At 47.1% G+C, this 20,835-nt stretch overlaps 2 protein-coding genes across 3 annotated transcripts in view; both read right to left on the bottom strand.

Annotated features, from left to right (window-relative positions):
• The window catches only part of LOC308481794 (uncharacterized protein), a 91,404-nt gene extending 90,061 nt beyond the window's left edge, over positions 1 to 1,343 (bottom strand). The window contains exon 1 of the mRNA XM_081014500.1: positions 1,291 to 1,343. The gene's annotated coding sequence lies outside the window, so the exon portion shown is untranslated. The remainder of the gene's footprint in view (positions 1 to 1,290) is intronic.
• Positions 1 to 20,835, bottom strand: part of LOC308481328 (DGAT1/2-independent enzyme synthesizing storage lipids-like) — a 63,231-nt gene that overhangs the window by 10,462 nt on the left and 31,934 nt on the right. The window lies entirely within an intron of this gene.

Raw genomic sequence — 20,835 nt, 5'->3', positions numbered from 1 at the left:
AAAATATATGAATATATATGACTCCAAGAAATATATGACTCCATCATTTATCTGTTGTAAAGCAAGCTGGTTTCATTCCATTGCTGAAGGTTTTTGTTTGTTTTGTTTTGTTTTTTGCATTTTCAAAAACGGGAACAGAGAGCATGTTTTATCCAACATAGGCATGATGCCTCGAAGTAAAGTTGAAGGTCTGGCAGGGCAAACCTCCTCTTTCTTTTCATCAAGCATAATTTTAAATTTTACCCTGGGCTTCATTCCCTGCCATATGAACCTTAATACTTTTTTCTGCCACTATATGAAACATCAAATATCATTTATAACTGGAAGGACATACATTTTGATGGCCAAAACAGTAATAGCTTCATTCTCTCCCATATTTCCAAATCTTTCTTTCTTTCCAAGCTTTTACATAGTTGTCTTGATAGATATTATGTTTTTTTATTGTTAACAAAATCCCCAGATATTTTATTTTTGTTTCTATTTCCCACCCACATTCCAATTCAATGTCTTTTTCTTTGATTATTCTTTATTTTTTTAGCAGCATCTTGATTTTCCCTTTATTTTGTTTGCAGCCAGCCAATTTTACAAATCTACTTATCTCTTCTGTCACCTCCAGTATGCTCATTCTGGGTTGTTCTAAGGTTAATACGATGTCATCCACGAATGCTTTCAATTTGTAATTTTGCTGGCCCACTGTTGTTCCATTGATTTTCTTGTTAATCCTTATATTTTGAGCCAGTACTTCTAATATTAATATAAATAACAGCGGGGACATTGAGGAACCTTGCCTCATCCCTTTATATATCATACATTTTCCTGATATGTTGTTTACAATTATATTGGCCGTCTGCTCATTATAGATTGATTTTATACTTTTTATAAAGGTCTCCCCAAACCCCACTGCTGGAGTATTAAGGAAAGTGAGAAAGGCCCTCTGCAGCCGCAGATATATCATGTGATGTATTGAGATATTGTGGTATTTAGCTGGTAATATATTGTGATGTTATAAACCTGATATTGCCCAGCCCTAAAGAACACTGAAAGACAGACAGCATTTCTCTCTCTCTCTCTCTCTCTCTCTCTCTCTCTCTTTCTCTGCAGGCCCCCGCACAAGAAGTGACAAATAGCACAACTACTAGCACATTTGCAAATGAAGCAGGGTCCAGTGTGGTTTCAAATAGAATGAGAGACTTTGATGAGATTCCTGCATTGCAGGGGGTTGACTAGATGACCCTTGGAACCCTTCCAACTCTACACTTTATGATTATCTGAACAAAAACTTTTACTTACATTCCTGGTAAGCCTAAATTGCCTTTAATTCAGTCACCTCTCTCTGGAAGCAGCAGAAGTCTTGTCTGGTGCACCTTTTCATAGGCTAATTTCCACACCTATGGAGACATGTCCCTATATGTAGCTGTTTAAAGAGACTCTGATGGGTGTGCCATCTGTATGAGGAAACGAAGAATTGTGGAAAAGAGGGAGTGCTTAGAGTGTCTGCTACTTGGAAGTTGTGGCCATTTGTAATTAACGATAACTGATGAGATCACATCTACAATAGCAGACATATGGCACAATAACATATTGGGTCACAGAAAACCAGTTATTGACTAAGGAGTAAAGGTAGGAATTGTGACAAGATATGCATGTTAAAGGATCATCCTGCAATACGTAAACCTTAGTAACATGTCATGTTTACAATATTGAATCCTAGCACTGTAAAAGCTCTTCCATTGGACCTGCCATTTAGTTCTACAATTATTTAGTATAATTACGTCTTTAACGTTCCTCGAGGGACAGCCAAATTTAAATAACAATTTGACACACAGCTGTGAGGCATTTGCAAGCTTTTTTGTGGAGAAGTTCTTTTTGCTCCGCCATGACCTCCCTGCCAATTTGGGTACAATAAAGGAACTGGAGGCCCCTCGACTGTCCTCGGGCCCAGTACTGGACCACTTCGACTGGATATCCCCAGCCGATGTGGACAGACTCCTCCGAGCTGGAAAGCCCACCACCTGTCCTCTTGACCTGTGCCCGTCTTGGCTGATTAGAGCGTGTCCAGACGAGGTGCGGGCCCTCCTGGGGGATATCATCAATTTGTCCCTTGGCACATGGACATTTCCAAAGGAACTGAAGGAGGCAGTGGTGCGCCCGCTCTTAAAGAAAACACCATTAGATCCTTTAGATTTAATCAATTACCGCCCGGTTTTGAATCTTCCGTTCCTGGGTAAGGTGATTGAGAGAGCGGTTGCTGAACAGCTTGGTGGGTTTCTGGATGAAACATCAGCTCTGGATCCATTCCAGTCCAGCTTCCGTGCTGGTCATGGGACCGAGACGGCTCTGGTCGCCCTAACAGATGATCTCCGTAGGCAGCTAGATCGAGGCGGGTCGGGGCTGCTGATTCTTCTAGACCTGTCAGCAGCCTTCGACATGGTCGATCATGAACTCCTGGACCACCGCCTAGCCGACGTGGGGATCCAGGGCACAGTCCTTCAATGGCTGTGCTTGTTTCTCTCTGGTCGGGGACAGAGGGTGGCGCTTGGGGGGGAATTGTCATAGCGCCACTCCTTGGTGTGTGGAGTGCCTCAGGGTGCAATACTCTCCCCGATGCTTTTCAACATCTTTATGCGCCCCCTCGCCCAGCTTGTCCGGAGTTTTGGGCTGGGTTGCCATCAGTATGCTGATGACACCCAACTCTATCTGTTGATGGATGGCCATCCTGACTCGGCCCCAGACACACTGATCAGATGTTTGGATGCTGTGGCTGGATGGTTACGTGGGAGCCGGTTGAAGCTAAATCCTTCGAAAGCAGAGGTCCTGTGGCTGGGATGGGACTATATGGGATGGGGGGGGCAACTCCCATCTCTTGCGGGGGTGCAATTAGTGCCAGCACCGTCCGCTAAGAGTTTGGGTGTAATCTTCGACACCTCCCTTTCCATGGAGACGCAGATTGCAGCATTTTTTCATCTCCCCAAGCTAAGCAGTTGGCTCCTTACCTCTCTCGCCCTGACCTAGCCACTGTGATCCATGTGACGGTCACCTCCAGACTGGATTATTGTAACTCGCTCTACGTGGGGCTGCCCTTGAGAATGAGCCAGAAACTCCAGCGGGTGCAGAATGCCGTGGCGAGACTCCTTATGGGGTCTTCGCTGCGAGATCACATTCATCCGGTGCTATACCAGCTGCACTGGCTCCAGGTGGAGTACAGGATCAGGTTTAAGGTGCTGGTTTTAACCTTTAAAGCCCTATACGGCCTAGGACCCTCATACCTATGGGACTGCCTCTCCTGGTATGTCCCACAGAGATACTTACGGTCTTCAAATAAAAACATCTTGAAGGTCCCAGGTCACAGAGAGGTTTGGCTGGCCTCAACTAGAGCCAGGGCTTTTTCGGCTGTGGCTCCGATCTGGTGGAACACTCTGTCACAAGAGACCAGGGCCCTGCGGGACTTGACATCTTTCCGCAGGGCCTGCAAGACAGAGCTGTTCCACCAGGCCTTTGGGCAGGGCACAGCCTGACTCCCTCCTTTGGCAATCTTCGCGGAGCTCTGGCCCAATGGTTGCCATTGGTTTGATTTGAGTTAATTTTATAATGAATGATTTTAGAGTGTTGTTTGTGCTGTACTTTTGTACTGTTTTATTGTTGTTAGCCGCCCTGAGCCCGGCTTCGGCTGGGGAGGGCGGGATATAAATAAAATTTATTATTATTATTATTATTATTATTATTTCTACAGCAGCATGTGCATGTGGATTTCATTAACACCTACTAGGTTTGAATACTGAATCTCAAGTAATCATCCTCAGAAATCAATCCTACTCTAATAAACTTGACCAGCTACTTGTGCTCTAGGCATTGTCTAAGATCTCCAATACCATCTGTTTGATTGTTTGGTTAAATTCTGCCATGCTGATTTTTCTGCAGGCAGCTCATCAAAAAGCTTCTTCACTCGTTGCTCCTGCAGTATGTTTTGCTTTCTCAGGAGCTCCAGAAATTCCAGGCTGACATGCTTTGACATCAAAGGGTCTCCGGCTTTCGGTACATGTTCAATATTGTCAGGTGGGGGTGGAGGATCCATGTCCAGCATGCATTCATCAGTTATGCCAGAGCAATACTGTAATCACATACACATATGGTGGTCTTAACGTTTATTTCTCAAAAATACATGAAAGTGATATGAAAGTAGCCAAGACAAATGTGCCACGGAAGCCCACCAACCCTTGCAAAGGCCGAATAGGTAAAGGTTCTTTTGGCATGTGGGTGGAGGAAATAAAAAGGCACCTATTAGGATGGGTAGTGCAGAAGGCAGGAATGCCAACAAGAAGAAAACCCAGAGCCACTGATTGTACTTATGCCCCCAGTCCTCGTCTCTGCTGAGTACTACAATGGCAACAGGAATTGAGGAGGAGGAAACTGCCAGGCAGTGGCATCCCCATGTCATAAGTGTGAAGGCAGACAGGAAGGGCCTGGCACAGGGCAGATTGCCATTATATCAGTTTGAATTTGGCTCATCAACTCTAATGCGACAGCTCCCACTGGCCAAATGGACCCTTTCTCTACAGTCTATCTCAACACCTGAATGTTTTAGAACTAATGGCTTTGGACAGGGAAGCAACTAAGAAAATGAGAGATTGCAAAGGACTAGAAGGATCAATTCTCCACAGCCTATCTCAACACACCTGAATGTTTTATCATAGAATCATAGAATCATAGAATCATAGAATCATAGAGTTGGAAGAGACCACAAGGGCCATCGAGTCCAACCCCCTGCCAAGCAGGAAACACCATCAGAGCACTCCTGACATAGGGTTGTCAAGCCTCTGCTTAAAGACCTCCAAAGAAGGAGACTCCACCACACTCCTTGGCAGCAAATTCCACTGTCGAACAGCTCTTACTGTCAGGAAGTTCTTCCTAATGTTTAGGTGGAATCTTCTTTCTTGTAGTTAGAGCTAATGGCTTTGGACAGGGAAGCAACTAAGAAAATGAGAGATTGCAAAGGACTAGAAGGATCAATTCTCTTTTATCTTTTTATCATTTTGCTTTTCCTTCCTTTCCTTGGTACAGCCTATTAAGGGGAAGCTATCTGCTTCTCCAATATGGAGGTAAGATGGTAGTGAAGGCAGCCGAAATAATATGGGAAATAACTGCTTCAAAATTTTACAACTGGGATAAATCATTCCTGGTATTCAGATATATGATTGGGGCATTGGGGTTTGTTTGTTTTTTGTAATCCAATAGTTGAGGGTTTTGTGAGGGGAACAAACCAGTGTATTGCATGACTTCTACTTATCTGGAGGTAGAGGGAGAGTGGGGAAGATAGTGGCAAGGTGGGTGTGATTAAAACACATCAATGGAGCCACTCCACTGATCCTGCTTGTTTGTTTATACCATGCTGACCTCGCTTCCAACTTCCCTTGCCCCCTCTTCCTCCTGTTAAGCAACAGCAATGTGACCAGTTGGAGGTCAGGTGAGCAGCAGTGCTCCATCACACTCTGCCACTGCTGTAACCCATCATTGTGCAATGCTGTGGCATGTAAGAAAATCTGTCCTGCAGTTGCTGTGCCTCCTTAATTGCTAGGTACACCCACACCCCCAACTATGCTTGCGTGGTTTTGAAATGGGCTGGCACACCCCAATAAGGTGATATCCACCCTGCATTGGTGAAACTCTCACTATGTGGGCAGTGAGAACTTCAATCAATGATGCTATCAGGATGACAAGAATGGAGCCACTTCTGAATGAATACCACACAAAAATTGCAACAAGTATGATTGATTTCCCATGACTGCTTAATTGGATATTTTCTGTAGATATTTCTGCAGCTTCCATTATTCTAGCATCATTATTTTAGTAAAAAGAACTAGTCACGTTGAGGAATTTTGTCAAAAAGCAGGATGTGAATCTACATAAATTAAATAAACCATTTAAAGATTAAGAAGCATAAGATCTACCTGACTGTTATGTAGTGTAGTTTCACCCTGGGCCAACAGGGGGATACTGTATATAGTTTTCACTCAGGTCTGTAGATAGTTTTCACTCAGGTCCGCGTCTGTTATTTTAGGCGGGAACTCTGGGCTGTTGTGGTTACAATGTTGACAGCCGGCTGCCTATAAATACAGGCCGGCTGAGCTGTTCGCAGTCAGTTCTATTCCAGCTTACCATAATAAAGAGCTACTTGAAGAAATCGCTGTGCCGGCTGCTATGTCAACCCACGACCTAACACTGGCGACGAAGGTGGGATGGATGGACATCAGAGCACAGCCAGATGCGGCCAGCCTCTGAACTGAGCTGAATCACTGAGCTGAATCACAGAGCGAAATCACTGAGCGAAATCACTGGGCAGAACCAATTCAGAGCTGACTGTTCTGGCTAGAGCACTGTGTTCCATCCATCGCCCTTCACGCCGGCATCGGGATCATGGCTTCACTTGTGCCTCTACCGCTTTTTGCGCCAGCCTCTGAATCATGGGACTCCTACCTCGCTCGGTTCGACTGCTACCTCCAAGCCAACGAGCTGACAGAAGTATCACAGGAGCGGAAGCGGGGCCTATTCCTCAGCCTCTGTGGGCCTGAGGTGTTTGAGACGGCCCGAGCGTTGGTTGCGCCTGAAGCAGTCCAGGCAACACCATGGGACACGATCCAAGAGAAGCTCCGCAACCACTACGCACCAAAGCCGTCCAAGATTGCTGCCCGCCATGTGTTCTACCACCGGAACCAGGCAGAGGGGGAGTCAATCAACAACTACACCACCGCCCTGCGACAGGCTGCCATGCACTGTGAGTTCCGAGACTTAGACGATGCCCTGATGGATCGAATCGTCTGCGGGGTCCGGGACATCCATCTGCAACGGCGCCTCCTAGCCAAGCCAGACCTCACGCTACAGAAAGCCATTGAGGAGGCTGTGGCCTCAGAAGCTGCTGAACGCTCCGCCCAGGAGATCCGCAAGTCCAGCAGCCCGCGTCTTGCTAGGGAGCCAGTTCCGGTGCATCATGAAGAGGCCAGCAGTGAGGAGGCATCCTCCAGTGAAGACGATGACGTGCACCAGACAAAGCGGGAGCGCAGGAAGTTCCAACAGAAGTCCAAGGGCCAACCGGAATGTGCTGGCTGCGGAGGCAACCATTCCCGTGCCAAGTGTCGATTCAGAGACGCCATCTGTAGGAAGTGTTCCAGAAGGGGCCACATCGCTAAGGTCTGCCGATCGGCTCCGTCTGACACCCCCCCTTCATCGACTCGCAAGTCCAAGTCTTCACTCCAGTCTGCCAAGGAAAGTTGTTTCGCTCTCACCAACTGCCGCTGCCCGTCTGGAACCACGATTGGCCAAACCGACTCGCCTACGCGACGCAAGCTGAACGTCACGGTGCTCATTGAAGGAGCTCCATGTGACATGGAGATCGACACCGGGTCTGCCCTGTCCATCGTGTCATGGAGCACCATCAAAAGACTGGTACCCAGAGTGTCCAAAAGGCAACTCGACTCTCACCGCGTACACCTGAGAGACTACCAGGGAAACGACATTCCCGTGGTAGGCGTTGGCCGGTTCCGGATCGCCTTCAAGGATTTTTCGGGCCTGCTCCGGTTGGTGGTGGTCGAAGGTCAGCGGCCAAGCCTCCTAGGGCTAGACTGGTTTGATGCCCTCGGCCTGGAAGTCACCGGCATCAACTGCATCTCTAACGCAGAGACTGAGGGTCTGGTCAAAGACTTTGCCGAGGTTTTTGACGGCACCTTGGGCCAATATACAGGTACGCCCATCTCCTTTAGCCTTGATCCACAAGTCGCCCCCATCAAGCTAAAGCCACGCCGGGTTCCCTTTGCTCTCAAGGCTAAGGTGGACGAACAACTGGACAAACTGATCGCCCAAGGAGTTTTGGAGCCGGTTGACCACGCAAAGTGGGAAACCCCCATCGTCACGCCTGTCAAGCCAGATGGGTCGGTGAGAATCTGCGCTGACTACAAGTGCACGATCAACAAGGCACTTCAGCAGCACGCTTACCCGGTTCCTGTTGTCCAACACCTGCTGCATTCCCTGGGTGAGGGTAAGGTCTTCGCTAAGCTGGACCTTGCCCAAGCCTATCAACAACTGCCAGTCGATGATGCCACTGCTGAAGCCCAGACGATCGTCACCCACCGGGGGGCTTTCCGTTGCCGCCGGTTGCAGTTTGGGGTGAGTGTGGCTCCTGGCATCTTCCAAAGCCTTATGGAGCGTCTCCTGCAAGGGCTTCCGGGCGTGGTACCATATTTTGATGACGTCTTGGTGTCTGCAGACTCACACCAGCAGCTGTTCGAGCGCCTCCGTGCCGTGCTGACCAGGTTCCAGGAGGCCGGGCTCAAGGTAAAGAGGGACAAGTGCCAGATCGCCGTTCCACAGGTAGAGTTCCTGGGCTATCTTATCGATGCCTCCGGTCTTCATCCAACCACATCCAAGATCCGCGCTATCCAGCAGGCCCCCACCCCAAAAAACAAAACGGAGTTGCAGGCATTCTTGGGGCTGCTGAACTTTTATAACATGTTCCTGCCCCACAAAGCCACAGTGGCTGAGCCTCTTCACCGACTCCTTAGCACTAAGACGCCTTGGGCCTGGGGTCATCGGGAGACGGCGGCCTTCAACGCGGTCAAGGCTCTCCTTTCTTCAGACAGTGTGCTGGTACAGTACAGTGAATCCAGGCCGCTGGTCCTTGCCTGCGACGCCTCACCTTTTGGCATCGGTGCTGTCCTTAGTCACCGTTTTCCAGATGGAAGAGAAGCACCGCTCGCCTACTTTTCCAGGACACTATCTCCGACGGAACGGAATTACAGCCAGCTCGACAAGGAGGCATTAGCACTTGTGGCTGGAGTGAAGAGGTTCCATGAATACCTCTATGGCAGGACTTTTGACCTCATCACTGACCACAAGCCACTCCTGGGCCTCCTCGCCGGTGATCGTCCAACTCCACCGGTCCTCTCACCACGCATGCTGCGATGGACTGTTTTCCTGGCTGCCTACCACTACCGGCTCATCCATCGCCCGGGGAAATCGATGGGCCATGCCGACGCCCTCAGCCGTTGCCCTCTTCCAGCATTTGTGGAAGACCCGGCTCCAGCTTCATCGCTCCTTCTGATTGAGGATCTTCCGGCAGCGCCTGTATCGGCTGCCACTGTGGCCTCCGCATCTGCCCAGGATCGCACCATCAGCCGGGTGCTCAACTGGGTGTGGAGGGGGTGGCCACAAGGGCCTGTTGCATCGGAGTTCCAGCCCTTCGCAACCAGACAACATGAACTCTCAGCTCATCGCGGCTGCCTGCTGTGGGGAGACCGCGTCGTGATTCCCCAGGGACTCCGTCAGCGCGTCCTGGAGGCTCTGCACGTTGGCCACCCGGGAATTGTCAAAATGAAGGCGTTGGCTCGGTGTTACGTCTGGTGGCCTAATATGGACGATGCCATCACTGCCTGGGTGTCCGCCTGTCAAGCGTGCCAGGAGTCGAGGCCTGCACCACCGGCAGCTAAGGGACACACCTGGGAGACGCCAAAGACACCCTGGTCGAGGGTGCACATCGATCTGGCTGGCCCCTTTCACGGCCGGACCTTTATGGTAGTGGTGGACGCCTATTCCAAATGGCTGGAGGTCGCCCTGATGCCCTCCACCACTACCGAAGCTGTCATCCGGGTGCTGCGAGGCCTGTTTGCAACGCATGGGTGTCCTGATGTCCTTGTCTCTGACAACGGACCGCAGTTCACGTCAGGCACGTTTGAGCGGTATCTTTTGGGACTGGGCATCCGCCATGCCCTAACGGCACCCTTTCATCCATCCAGCAACGGGCAAGCGGAAAGAATGGTGCGCTCGACAAAAGAGGCACTGGCGCGCCTGGACCGGGGAGACTGGCATGAGCGGGTCGCCGAATACTTGTTCGTGCAACACATCACCCCTCATGCGGCCACAGGGAGGAGTCCTGCTGAACTGCTTATGGGCCGCCGCCTCAGGTCACCGCTCGACCGGCTACACCCAGACTTTGCCGTGGCTGAACCCCCAGGCTGTGCCAACGCACCACGGTCATTTGTCCCAGGAAACCAGGTCTTTGCCCGGAACTATGTGGGGGACATCCCTTGGGTGCCAGCCACAGTAGTGGGAGTCACTGGACCTCGCTCGTACCAGGTGGCACTCGAAGACGGACGCTTGTGGCGACGGCACATAGACCAGCTTAGGCGCAGGGTTGGGGACTTGGACACTACCGAGGTGCCCCCAACTGCGCTTGCGGCTCCAGAAGAGACACGTACAGATGGCGAGGCCCCACCTACACCTCCCTCGCAAGCTGCCAGCGTGGAGCCGAACCAAGCCGTTTCAGAACAGACTCAGACCACTCCACTTGCGGAGGCTCCACCCACAGCAGCGGATCCAGGGGAGTTGGTTCCAACGCCACCTAGGGTCGCACCACAGCCTCAGCGAGAACTGTGTGGCCCTCCGGACTTGGCTACCAGTCCCCGGCGGTCTGGCAGAGTTTCCAAGCGCCCAACTTATTTAAAGGACTATGTTGTTGGACAGGTATCACTGTTGGTCTAAGTATGGGAAATGTAACCGATATGCTTTTGTGCTTAATTGAACCATTACGCGTAGTGCTGTATATAAGTAAACCATTACGATTGTAACTAACGCCTTATCTCGGTGGGGAGGGGTGTTATGTAGTGTAGTTTCACCCTGGGCCAACAGGGGGATACTGTATATAGTTTTCACTCAGGTCTGTAGATAGTTTTCACTCAGGTCCGCGTCTGTTATTTTAGGCGGGAACTCTGGGCTGTTGTGGTTACAATGTTGACAGCCGGCTGCCTATAAATACAGGCCGGCTGAGCTGTTCGCAGTCAGTTCTATTCCAGCTTACCATAATAAAGAGCTACTTGAAGAAATCGCTGTGCCGGCTGCTATGTCAACCCACGACCTAACACTGACCATAAGACGCACCTAGTTTTTAGAGGAGGAAAAAAGTAGAAAAAATATTAGTCACAGAGCGTGTAAGCGGATCTCGATTTTCTTGATTTAAAGCAAGCAAAGCAAGAGCTGCTTACATGGCTTCTGTCCCGCTTTGCGCAGCTCTCACTTTGCTTGCTCATCCCTTCAGAGGCATCCCTCAGCTCGCGACTGCAGCCGCAGCCGAGGGATCCCTCTGCCGTCCAGTGCTTTCTCTCCATCAAATGCGCAGACATTTCCCCTTACTTTTTAGGAGTAAAAAAGTGCTTGCTATGGAGCGAAAAATATGGTATTTCCATGGCACAATCTATGGCCAACTATCACCCAGTCTCAAATCTTCCATTCTTGGGCAAGGTGATTGAGCGCGTGGTTGCTGAACAACTCCAGGTACGCCTGGAGGATGCGGACCATTTGGATCCCTTCCAATTGGGATTCAGGCCTCACCATGGGACTGAAACTGCCTTGGTCGCGCTGGTTGATGATCTGCGGCGAGCTAGGGACAAAGGTGAGAGTTGTTTCCTGGTTCTGCTGGATCTCTCAGCGGCCTTTGATACAATCGACCATAACATCCTTCTGGACCGTCTAGAGGGGCTGGGAGCTGGGGGCACTGTTATACAGTGGTTTCGCTCCTTCCTCCTGGGCTGTGTTCAGAAAGTGGTGGTGGGGGATGAGTGTTCAGACCCCTGGGCCCTCACTTGTGGGGTGCCTCAGGGTTCCGTCCTCTCCCCCATGCTTTTTAACATCTATATGAAGCCGCTGGGAGAGATCATCAGGGGATTTGGACTGGGTATCCATCAATATGCAGATGATACCCAGCTCTACCTCTCTTTCAAATCAGAACCAGTGAAGGCGGTGAAGGTCCTGTGTGAGTGCCTGGAGGCGGTTGGAGGATGGATGGCGGCTAATGGATTGAAGTTGAATCCTGACAAGACAGAAGTATTGTTTTTGGGGGACAGGGGGCGGGCTGGTGTGGAGGACTCCCTGGTCCTGAGTAGGGTAACTGTGCCCCTGAAGGACCAGGTGCGCAGCCTGGGAGTCATTTTGGACTCACAGCTGTCCATGGAGGCGCAGGTCAATTCTGTATCCAGGGCAGCTGTCTACCAACTCCACCTGGTACGCAGGCTGAGACCCTACCTGCCCGCGGACTGTCTCGCCAGAGTGGTGCATGCTCTAGTTATCTCCCGCTTGGACTACTGCAACGCGCTCTACGTGGGGCTACCTTTAAAGGTGACCCGGAAACTACAATTAATCCAGAATGCGGCAGCTAGACTGGTGACTGGGGGCGGCCGCCGAGACCACATAACACCGGTCTTGAAAGACCTACATTGGCTCCCAGTACGTTTCCGAGCACAATTCAAAGTGTTGGTGTTGACCTTTAAAGCCCTAAACGGCCTCGGCCCAGTATACCTGAAGGAGCATCTCCACCCCCATCATTCTGCCCGGACGCTGAGGTCCAGCGCCGAGGGCCTTCTGGCGGTTCCCTCATTGCGAGAAGCAAAGCTACAGGGAACCAGGCAGAGGGCCTTCTCGGTAGTGGCGCCCGCCCTGTGGAACGCCCTCCCATCAGATGTCAAAGCGATAAATAACTACCTGACATTTAGAAGGCATCTTAAGGCAGCCCTGTTCAGGGAAGCTTTTAATCTGTGATATTTTACTGTATTTTTGGTTTCTATGGAAGCCGCCCAGAGTGGCTGGGGAAACCCAGCCAGATGGGCGGGGTACAACCAATAAATTATTATTATTATTATTATTATTATTATTATTATTATGTCCATGGCACCATGCAAATGACCATAATACTGTGAGGCATCATCAAGAATATGTACCTCCCAGCTCTATAGTTACACACCCAGTGATTTTCAGATCTAAAGCTTGGCTAAAGAAAACCAGAGGAATACATTGTGTTAGAGGAATAGATTTCAAAATAGGTATTCACAGCCTAGAGCAGCTCCGCGAATTCCGGGATCCAAACCCCAACATCTGTGGTGCCTGCAGGGCTCCGCAAATGCCGGGAGCCAAGCTCTGGCATTTGCGGTGCCTAGAGCGGCTCCGCGAATTCCGGGAGCCTAGCCCTGACATCCACGGTGCCTACAGGGCTCCACAAATGCCGGGATCCAAACCCCGACATCCATGGTGGCTGCAGAGGCTCTGCAACTGGGCTCCAGTAAAATTGATGAATCCATGAAACAGTAAAATTTGTGTTAAATTGCTGTTTTAGGGGGTATTTTTTCATCATCTGGAACGGATCAATCCACTTTCCATTACTTTCAATGGGAAAGTCCGCTTCAGATTAAGAACGCTTCAGGTTAAGTACAGACTTCTGGAACCAATTAAGTACTTAACCTGAGGTACCACTGTACAAGATATTCAGTCAGCTCTTATCAGCTCTTTGCAATCAGTCATAAGTTGTGTACAATAGACTGCAGAATATGGTATGTTTCCTGTTCAGTTCCCCTCCATGTTAGGGTTGTAGATTATAGCTTTCTGTTAAATCTGAGGAGATTTCACCCCTCCCATATCCAAGAATCTCCTGAGGAGTCTGCTAATTCTCCAGAGAGGAGGAGGCGTGTTCTGCTCTCTACTTATTCTGCTCCAGCAGTCAGTCAGTCAGTCAGTCAGTGTTGGGGAGAGAGAGAGAGACTGAGTGTTAGAGATCGTGTGTAGAGATAAGGTTGCTGCTAAGAGCAGCTGCAGACACTCAGTGCAGTGTAGCATTCATTTATGCTTAGACCTATTTAGCTCTGTATATAGTTGTATTATAGTTGTAGTTATAGAATAAAGAAGATATTCTACAGAGCTGCTCTCCGAGTTGTTTATATACTCTGCTAGACTCTGCTGTACTCTGCTGTGCGACGACTGTCTTCTTATGGGAGTGAATCCGGTGCTCACAACTCTAAGCTGTGAGTCCACAGCACTTTGACCTGTTCCTGTGCAGAAGGTGGTCTCTGGAAGTGCTACCCAGCTCGCCTAGCCCAGTCGGGGCTGAAGTGGATGAGTCCAGTTGGTGGCACTGGCTCAAGGGCGATGCTGACAAAATCTACTAGAAAACTAAGCAAGGGCATGTTCACTCAGTACTGAGGCAGGCAGCACAGCATTGCAGATAAGTGTACATGTAATAAAATCTATCAGTGAATAGTAAATAGATATTCTTTTTAAAAGATCATTCTATATTATTAAAATGTATATTGCCTGAGATCTCTTGATCAACCAAGGTATTTAACTTACTTGTCTTTCCAATGGTCCTGTATGCTTCACAACTGTTTTGTGCAAAAATAGGGATGATGGGCTAAAAAAATAAAGATTAAACAAACATGAAAAGAAAGGTGAGGGCTGTATAATTATTTTGTCCCAACCACCCTGCCTTTATTTTTTATGGACTACGAAGAATGCTTCACATCTGGGATTATAATGAGAAGCAACTCATAAATGATAATGTAATTGGCTTTAAAATTCCTGGCACATCTATTCAGATATCTCAGATGAAGAAACTTCAGAAGCTGTCCTCCAGATTTTCAGGACTGAAGGGGGGCAAAGAATTTCCTGGTTTGCCCTGAGGGGGAAAGGAAGCCAGGTTCAGCCAACCGGCCGCTGCTTTTTGGAGTTTGGGGGCAGCCCATAGGCAATGAGCACCCCAAAAAGGTCCTGGAGATGATCAGGATTCTGAGGGCTCCTGTGGAGGTCAAAAGCGAGTTCCCAACGGGTCTGAGGTTCCATTTGGTGCTGGCCTAACCCGGCTGTCAAGCTGTCATCTCTGGGCTCCAATGTGCAGCGAGCAGCAGATTTCCCAGAAAATAAAACCAAGGAAAAAGGGATTTATTATTCAAGTGTCTTTAGCATTTGGATTTATTTGGCGAACTTCCAGGAGAATAAAAGGGGTGTCTTCTCTGGAATTGGTGACTATCCTGCATGGGAACCAGATGGCTGAAGCACTGAAGGAAACAAAGAAAGTCTGCCATCGGAAATAAAAGGAGGGGCATAAGAACTTTGTAAACTTTCTTTTTCAAGAAAAAGCATTCAAACTTTTATACTCCTCCCCCCTGGATTCAACTGGCGGCAGCTATAGCCTCTCAGGAACTATTGGCAGACAATTTGGCTTTAATTGAATTGAGGCAAAAAGAGATGCTTTAAAGATTTAGATCTTTTTTTTTTTTTTTAATGATATTTATTACTTTTTCAAAATTTCCAACACAGCACTACAAACACAGAGAAAAAGAAGAAAAAAGAAAAGAAAAAACAATATGAATGGACTAACAAATCAAGCAAAAACAAACAAAAACAATTTAAAAACACCTCAAACATTTTCAATATCTTATATTTCATTCACTTATTTCCAGCGACTTCCTCACACCTCCCTTTTTGTATTCCACTTCTATTATTTGTTTCAGCAATTCCTTTCCATCTTACTCTGTTTTCTGTTCTATAATTATCTTAACACATTCTTGCCATACTTTTCCTTTAATTTTCTATTAATCTATTTATACTTAATTCCTTATGACATTTCTACTAAAGCCATGTAATTTCATTCCAACATTTTTCTAACATTTCTTAATTTTACAATATTTCTATAAATAGTCTTTAAACTTTTTCCAATCTTCTTCCACCGACTCTTCACCCTGGTCTCGGATCTTGCCAATCATTTCTGCTAATTCCCTATAGTCCCTCAACTTCATCTGCCATTGTCCAACACTTCAGTGTTTTCAAGAAGCAACCGTTCTCTCAACCAGCAAAAGGCAGATGGTTCACATCAAAGTTTAAAGGTCTGGCAGGGCAGGTCCACCTCCTTCTTTAGCATCCATCAATATCTTAAGCTTAACTCGAGGCTTCCTGCCCTGCCAAACAACTCTAGGAGCATCCCTCTGCCACCTCCTGAGACCCTCCATCCCATCCAGAGCTTGCAATGTTTGAAACAACAGCAACATCCCCAGCAACACAGCAGCCCCCATCCCCGCCACAACAACTCGGCCCAACAGTAACAACTTCTGGTTTGTCCATATTTCCAAATTCCCCTTCTCTTCAATCCAACATCCTTCACAGTTGTCCTTAAGCAGATTCACATTTTTGGCGGTCATACTAACCCCCAAATACCTCTCTTTCTCAACCAATGTTAGTCCTGTCGCCTCCTGAAACTCTGTCAGGCTTTCCTTCTCCAACTCAGACAGGGCTCTGGTCCCCAAATTCATCCGTTCTTCTTTAAGTTCAATCATAATGAATGTCAGCTTATGTTCATCAAGTTGTCTTTGTATGGATGGGACTCTCCTCTCCAGTTGTACCACCTTAAGTTCAGCAGCAAGGGTTTTTTCCCTGACTTCATCTGCAGTTTGCCGTATCAGAGTAGATTCCTGTATCAGTTTCTGAGTGGTTTCTGAATTGGTATTCACCTTTTGTCCCAACTTATTTAAACTTTCTACAATTAAATCAGTCTCAATATTTGCAACATCCAATTTCACATTCCTCGCATCTGTTTTCTTATGGAGTTGTTCCAGCGAATCGTTTATTTTCAATAATGCAGCCACTAAGGCCTCCTCTGTCGACATCCCGTCTGTTTTTTCCCTTCCGTTTGCCATAACACTTAAGAGATTCAAGGTCAATTCCAAAGTCTCACACTTTTCTTATCTTGCAGCTGGAAATTCCCCTAGCCCAGCTCCTATAGAGTAACCAATTTCAAAAGCTTCCACTAGGGGAAAACAGGTTGTATTTGTATCAGTCAATATGTCCTCTTTTAAACACAGTTTCAGTAATCCGAAGTTAGTTTCAATTTTCAGTTACTTTCCTCCTTTTTTAAAAACAGCCGGAAACAGTAGAAACAATGTATTTCTCTTATTTAGCTAGCTGTCAATGAACGTTCTAAGCGCTGTCTATGAACATTCCAAAAAAAAAGAAGAAGAAAAAACATCAGTCTTACTAGCAGCCCGTTTCCAGGGTCAGAGTGGCGGTGTTTTAAGCCTCTTCGCTCTCTCCCGCAGGCATACTCAATCCACAACTTCCCCCTCTCTTCTCCTGCCTCCAAGAGGGGGTTTAATGTTCTTTACCGTTGGAAATTTGATCTTTTACAAAAGACCTTCCAAGACTCCAGCTTGCAACTTCATTGCCTCAGTCTATTTACAAAAAGGGATGGCGGACTTCCTGTTTTGAACCTCCCCGTTACGATATCAAATTAAACTTTTAGAGATCCAATTCTTCCGTTTCAGCTCTACTCACGGGTAATTACTTTAAAGTCAAATTGTCCACAGGAAAAGGTCAGCGCTCTCCAACAACAGCTATGCGGCGGTAGACTTCCGGGTTGGCGCCATCGCCGAATGGCGGACTCCCTCCGAGCTCCGGAGGGAGTCTGCTCGGCAGGGGCTGGGTCCTACCGCGCCGGCGACGCGGGGACCCTTAAAAACCACGGGCACGGAGCCCGTGGACATGGGTGACTCGGCTGGCACCGTTAGCGCCCTCCCGACTCGTGAAGGAGCCTTTTTAAAGGCTACGGATCGGGTGCCGGGGAGTAGCGTGGTGCTGTGAGTCCTCTGCTTTCCCTGCCGAGCGAAGCCGCATGCCATTCGACGGAGAGCGCTGACTTCTTCTATTGAAAATTTGGACTATCAACAACAACCCGTGAGTAATTCGGAAACCGGGTTTAAAAGGAGAAAAAAAAGAAAAAAATTTCGGATTTGGCACGAGCGGGGGGGATCCAAAAAGGAAGTCAGCCCCCCCCCCTATCGTAAACATTCTAAAACAAGGACTGGGTAACCAAGGTCGAGAGAGAAGCGTATTTCTGACAAAAATTAATAATTCCACGATGGGAAATTACAAGAACTCTGCTGGAGGAGAAGAGTGGAGGGTGAGAAGGAAAATGTAACCCCCCCTGGGAACCGGGGCGATTTGTGAGAGAGCCTGGTGAAGAGAGACGGAGACTTTGACAGCTGTCAAAGTAGCTGTCAAAGTTGGAGAATTTAAAGAGGACTTTGCCATGAGGACTTTGCTAGTTAATTTTGTTACAATTTGCTACAATTTGGATATAAACTGTCGAAAATAAGGAACAACAATCGGACTTTTGGATCAGAGGAAACAAAGTTATCACAATCCCCCTAGAGGGGTTTCGGGACATTACAAGAACGGTCGTAAGTGGAAAAATACTCTTGGAATCGTACAGGACTTGTTATCTCCTGGGAAAGCTGCAAAACTGAAACAGTATTTTGTCTACAGGGGTGTTTATATTAAAGGAGACAATAGAATTTCCTATTGAAGAAAGGAAGGGACTGGACGTAAGTTTTTGTTCCTGAACAACAATAACCCCTGTAGAGGTACCAAATTTCTGAATTAGAACGTTTTAGCAGCGGAACAGGACAAGAAACCTGAGAAAGTGAGAAAAAAAGAACAAAGGACTGACTACGACATGGAAAGAACAATGGGGGGAGCCTTAAAGACCAAGGAAGCTAAAGGCCCTTTGGGGCCGTTTTTAGATTGGATGCTTGAAGTTAAATATCATAAAAATAAATAAATTAAAAAACTGGCAAGGTGGAACTGGGGAAAATCTGATTATGGATCTAAGATTTCCAGGCTGACAACAGACAGACTGATGGACATGGGGAATTCAAACCGGGGAGGGGGGGGGAGATTTAGAATCCAAAGGCTGTGTAACTACTTTTTGAATCCTTTTATATTTTTTATTTTTTCTATCTTTATATAGCTTTTTGTATATCATCTTATTTTGACTGGACGTGTTTATTAAAAAAAGGGAATTCGTGGAAGGAAATTGGGGCGGACCTCGGGGAAAAAATCTTTTTTTCTTTCTGTTAATGATGAGGGATGGTGGAATGATTGTATAATTTAAATTTGAATAGTGGGTTAAACAAATTAAGTTTTAAATTGGGAGTGAGAGCTTGTAGAACCAAATTAATGAAAGGGGAATACGGTAGGGAGGGGGATGGGGGAGTCCCAGAAAGTTGGTAATGAAAGTAAGGTTTCAAATGTATTTTATTTTTATTTATTTTTTTGGTATTTTTATCTTTTGTATCTTGGAAACTTTAATAAATATGATTTTTTTAAAAAAAAAAAAATAAAAAACAACAGCTATGCGGCTTCGCTCCGTGGAAGAAGCAGACGATTCGATGCACCGCGCCGCTCACCCCACGTCGCTCCGGAGCCCCAAAAACTGGGGTTCCCCACGAGTGGGGGAGGCGCAAAAGGTGCCCGCCGAATCCCACGTTCACAGGCTTCTCCCGCCTGTGATTTTAACGGGTCTCCCCCTTCGCTGTGGCGGCCAGACCCAGATTTCCACGGAGCAGATTCCTCCCGGTCAGAGGAATTCTGCCATTGCTGGAGGCGCCTCCCCCGGAAGTCTAAAGATTTAGATCTATTGCTCAGCAATCGGGTGAAGCAATAAGGGATAAAATAATTGAGGCACTTGCAAATCTTCTTGAGACTCAAAAGCAGGAGGTACATCAAGCTATTGATCATGCTTTCAGGGTTAAATCCCCGTATGCTAAGAAGAAAACATTTCCAGGAGATTGTATGGTTCTTTTTTTATTCTAGAAATATCAAAGCCTGAGTGCTCCAGACATATTATGAGAAGGATCTTGAAATAGATGATGACTGGCAGCATTAAGATAAATACTGCAGTGTAATATGTTTTGATGGATTCAATAATGGAAAACTGAATAGTATAGTTTTTCTAAAATATGCAAGGATTTATGATATGTAAAATGAACTATCAAAGGAGAAGAAAGGAAGTCATTGATATCTTAAGAATGTAAAATGAGTATTTTAAACAGTAAAACAATTTTTAAAAATAAAATTATATATAAAAAAGAAAGATAAAAGGAAAACGCAGGTTCTCTTTTTAAATGTCACCAATTCCAGTAGGTTTGTTTTAAAGCAGGGGTGGGGAGAGCTGTGGCAGTCCAGATATCATTTGACCCCCAAACAGGATATTTGCCATCCTCAACTTTTTTGGATGCTGGATCAAGGATGTCAACATATTACATCTTATCTAGGATAATCGTGAAGGCAATGCAAATTGCACAAAGATCACTCACCACTTTCGCCTCCAAAGCTGCCTGAGCAAAACCTGTGCGCTTACCCCACATTATGCAGTAATCATGACTATACATTGCTTCTCTAGCTCCACCAGGTGAAATGCCCATTAAATGGCCTTTCTTCATTATTTCCACAATTTCAGCTTTCTTGGAAGATTTCAACCTGATCACATAATAAAACATCTGCAGCCCTGAAAAAATAAGCCCCAAATAGAAGAATGTATTTATGTGAAACCTATTTAGGAAATAGTGTGGATACAATACAAGTGTCATTAATCCAAAGATATTGCACTAATATGGATCACAAGCATAGCTCTCTGCCATCCATTTCAACTAGGATTTCATGGAGGGGAAATTTATGCTAATTCCTCTTTTGCTCAGAGGTTCTGACAGTAGGCTTTTTTTTGGAAAGCACATTGAGTGGGGTTGAATGCTGAGGTGGCCACTTTTTAGACATGTGTTTCTCAGGTATGTAATACATTCAAGTTTGCATTATGATAAAAATACAGCTCACAGTGTCTTGTTGCACCATCCAAACCTTCAGTCCCTTTAGGGTGCAGAGCTTTTGGATACAGTAGATACACACACGGGGGGGGGGGGTATACACGCATGGCACAGAGGAGACAATGCTGATGGAAAACTGCCTCTACCAGCAGAGATTGGTACACAGATATATGGGTGAAGGTTATATGCTGCATTAATTAACCTAGTGGAAAAACTCCAAACAGTACTCTGTGCTACTGGGCCTCTTTGGCCTCCTTCCTTCCTTCCTTCCTTCCTATGACCTTTCTGTGATGTCATAGTTTCCTGGTGTGGCTGCTGTGTGCGTACAGAGGAAGATGATGTGGGGGGAGAGGCAGTGGAGGGCCATGAACACTACAGCAAGGGT

Source organism: Podarcis pityusensis, assembly GCF_964106645.2.
Source record: "Podarcis pityusensis genome assembly, chromosome: 7".
Taxonomy (NCBI): Eukaryota; Metazoa; Chordata; class Lepidosauria; order Squamata; family Lacertidae; genus Podarcis; species Podarcis pityusensis.
This window is presented reverse-complemented; position numbering and strand designations above follow the sequence as displayed.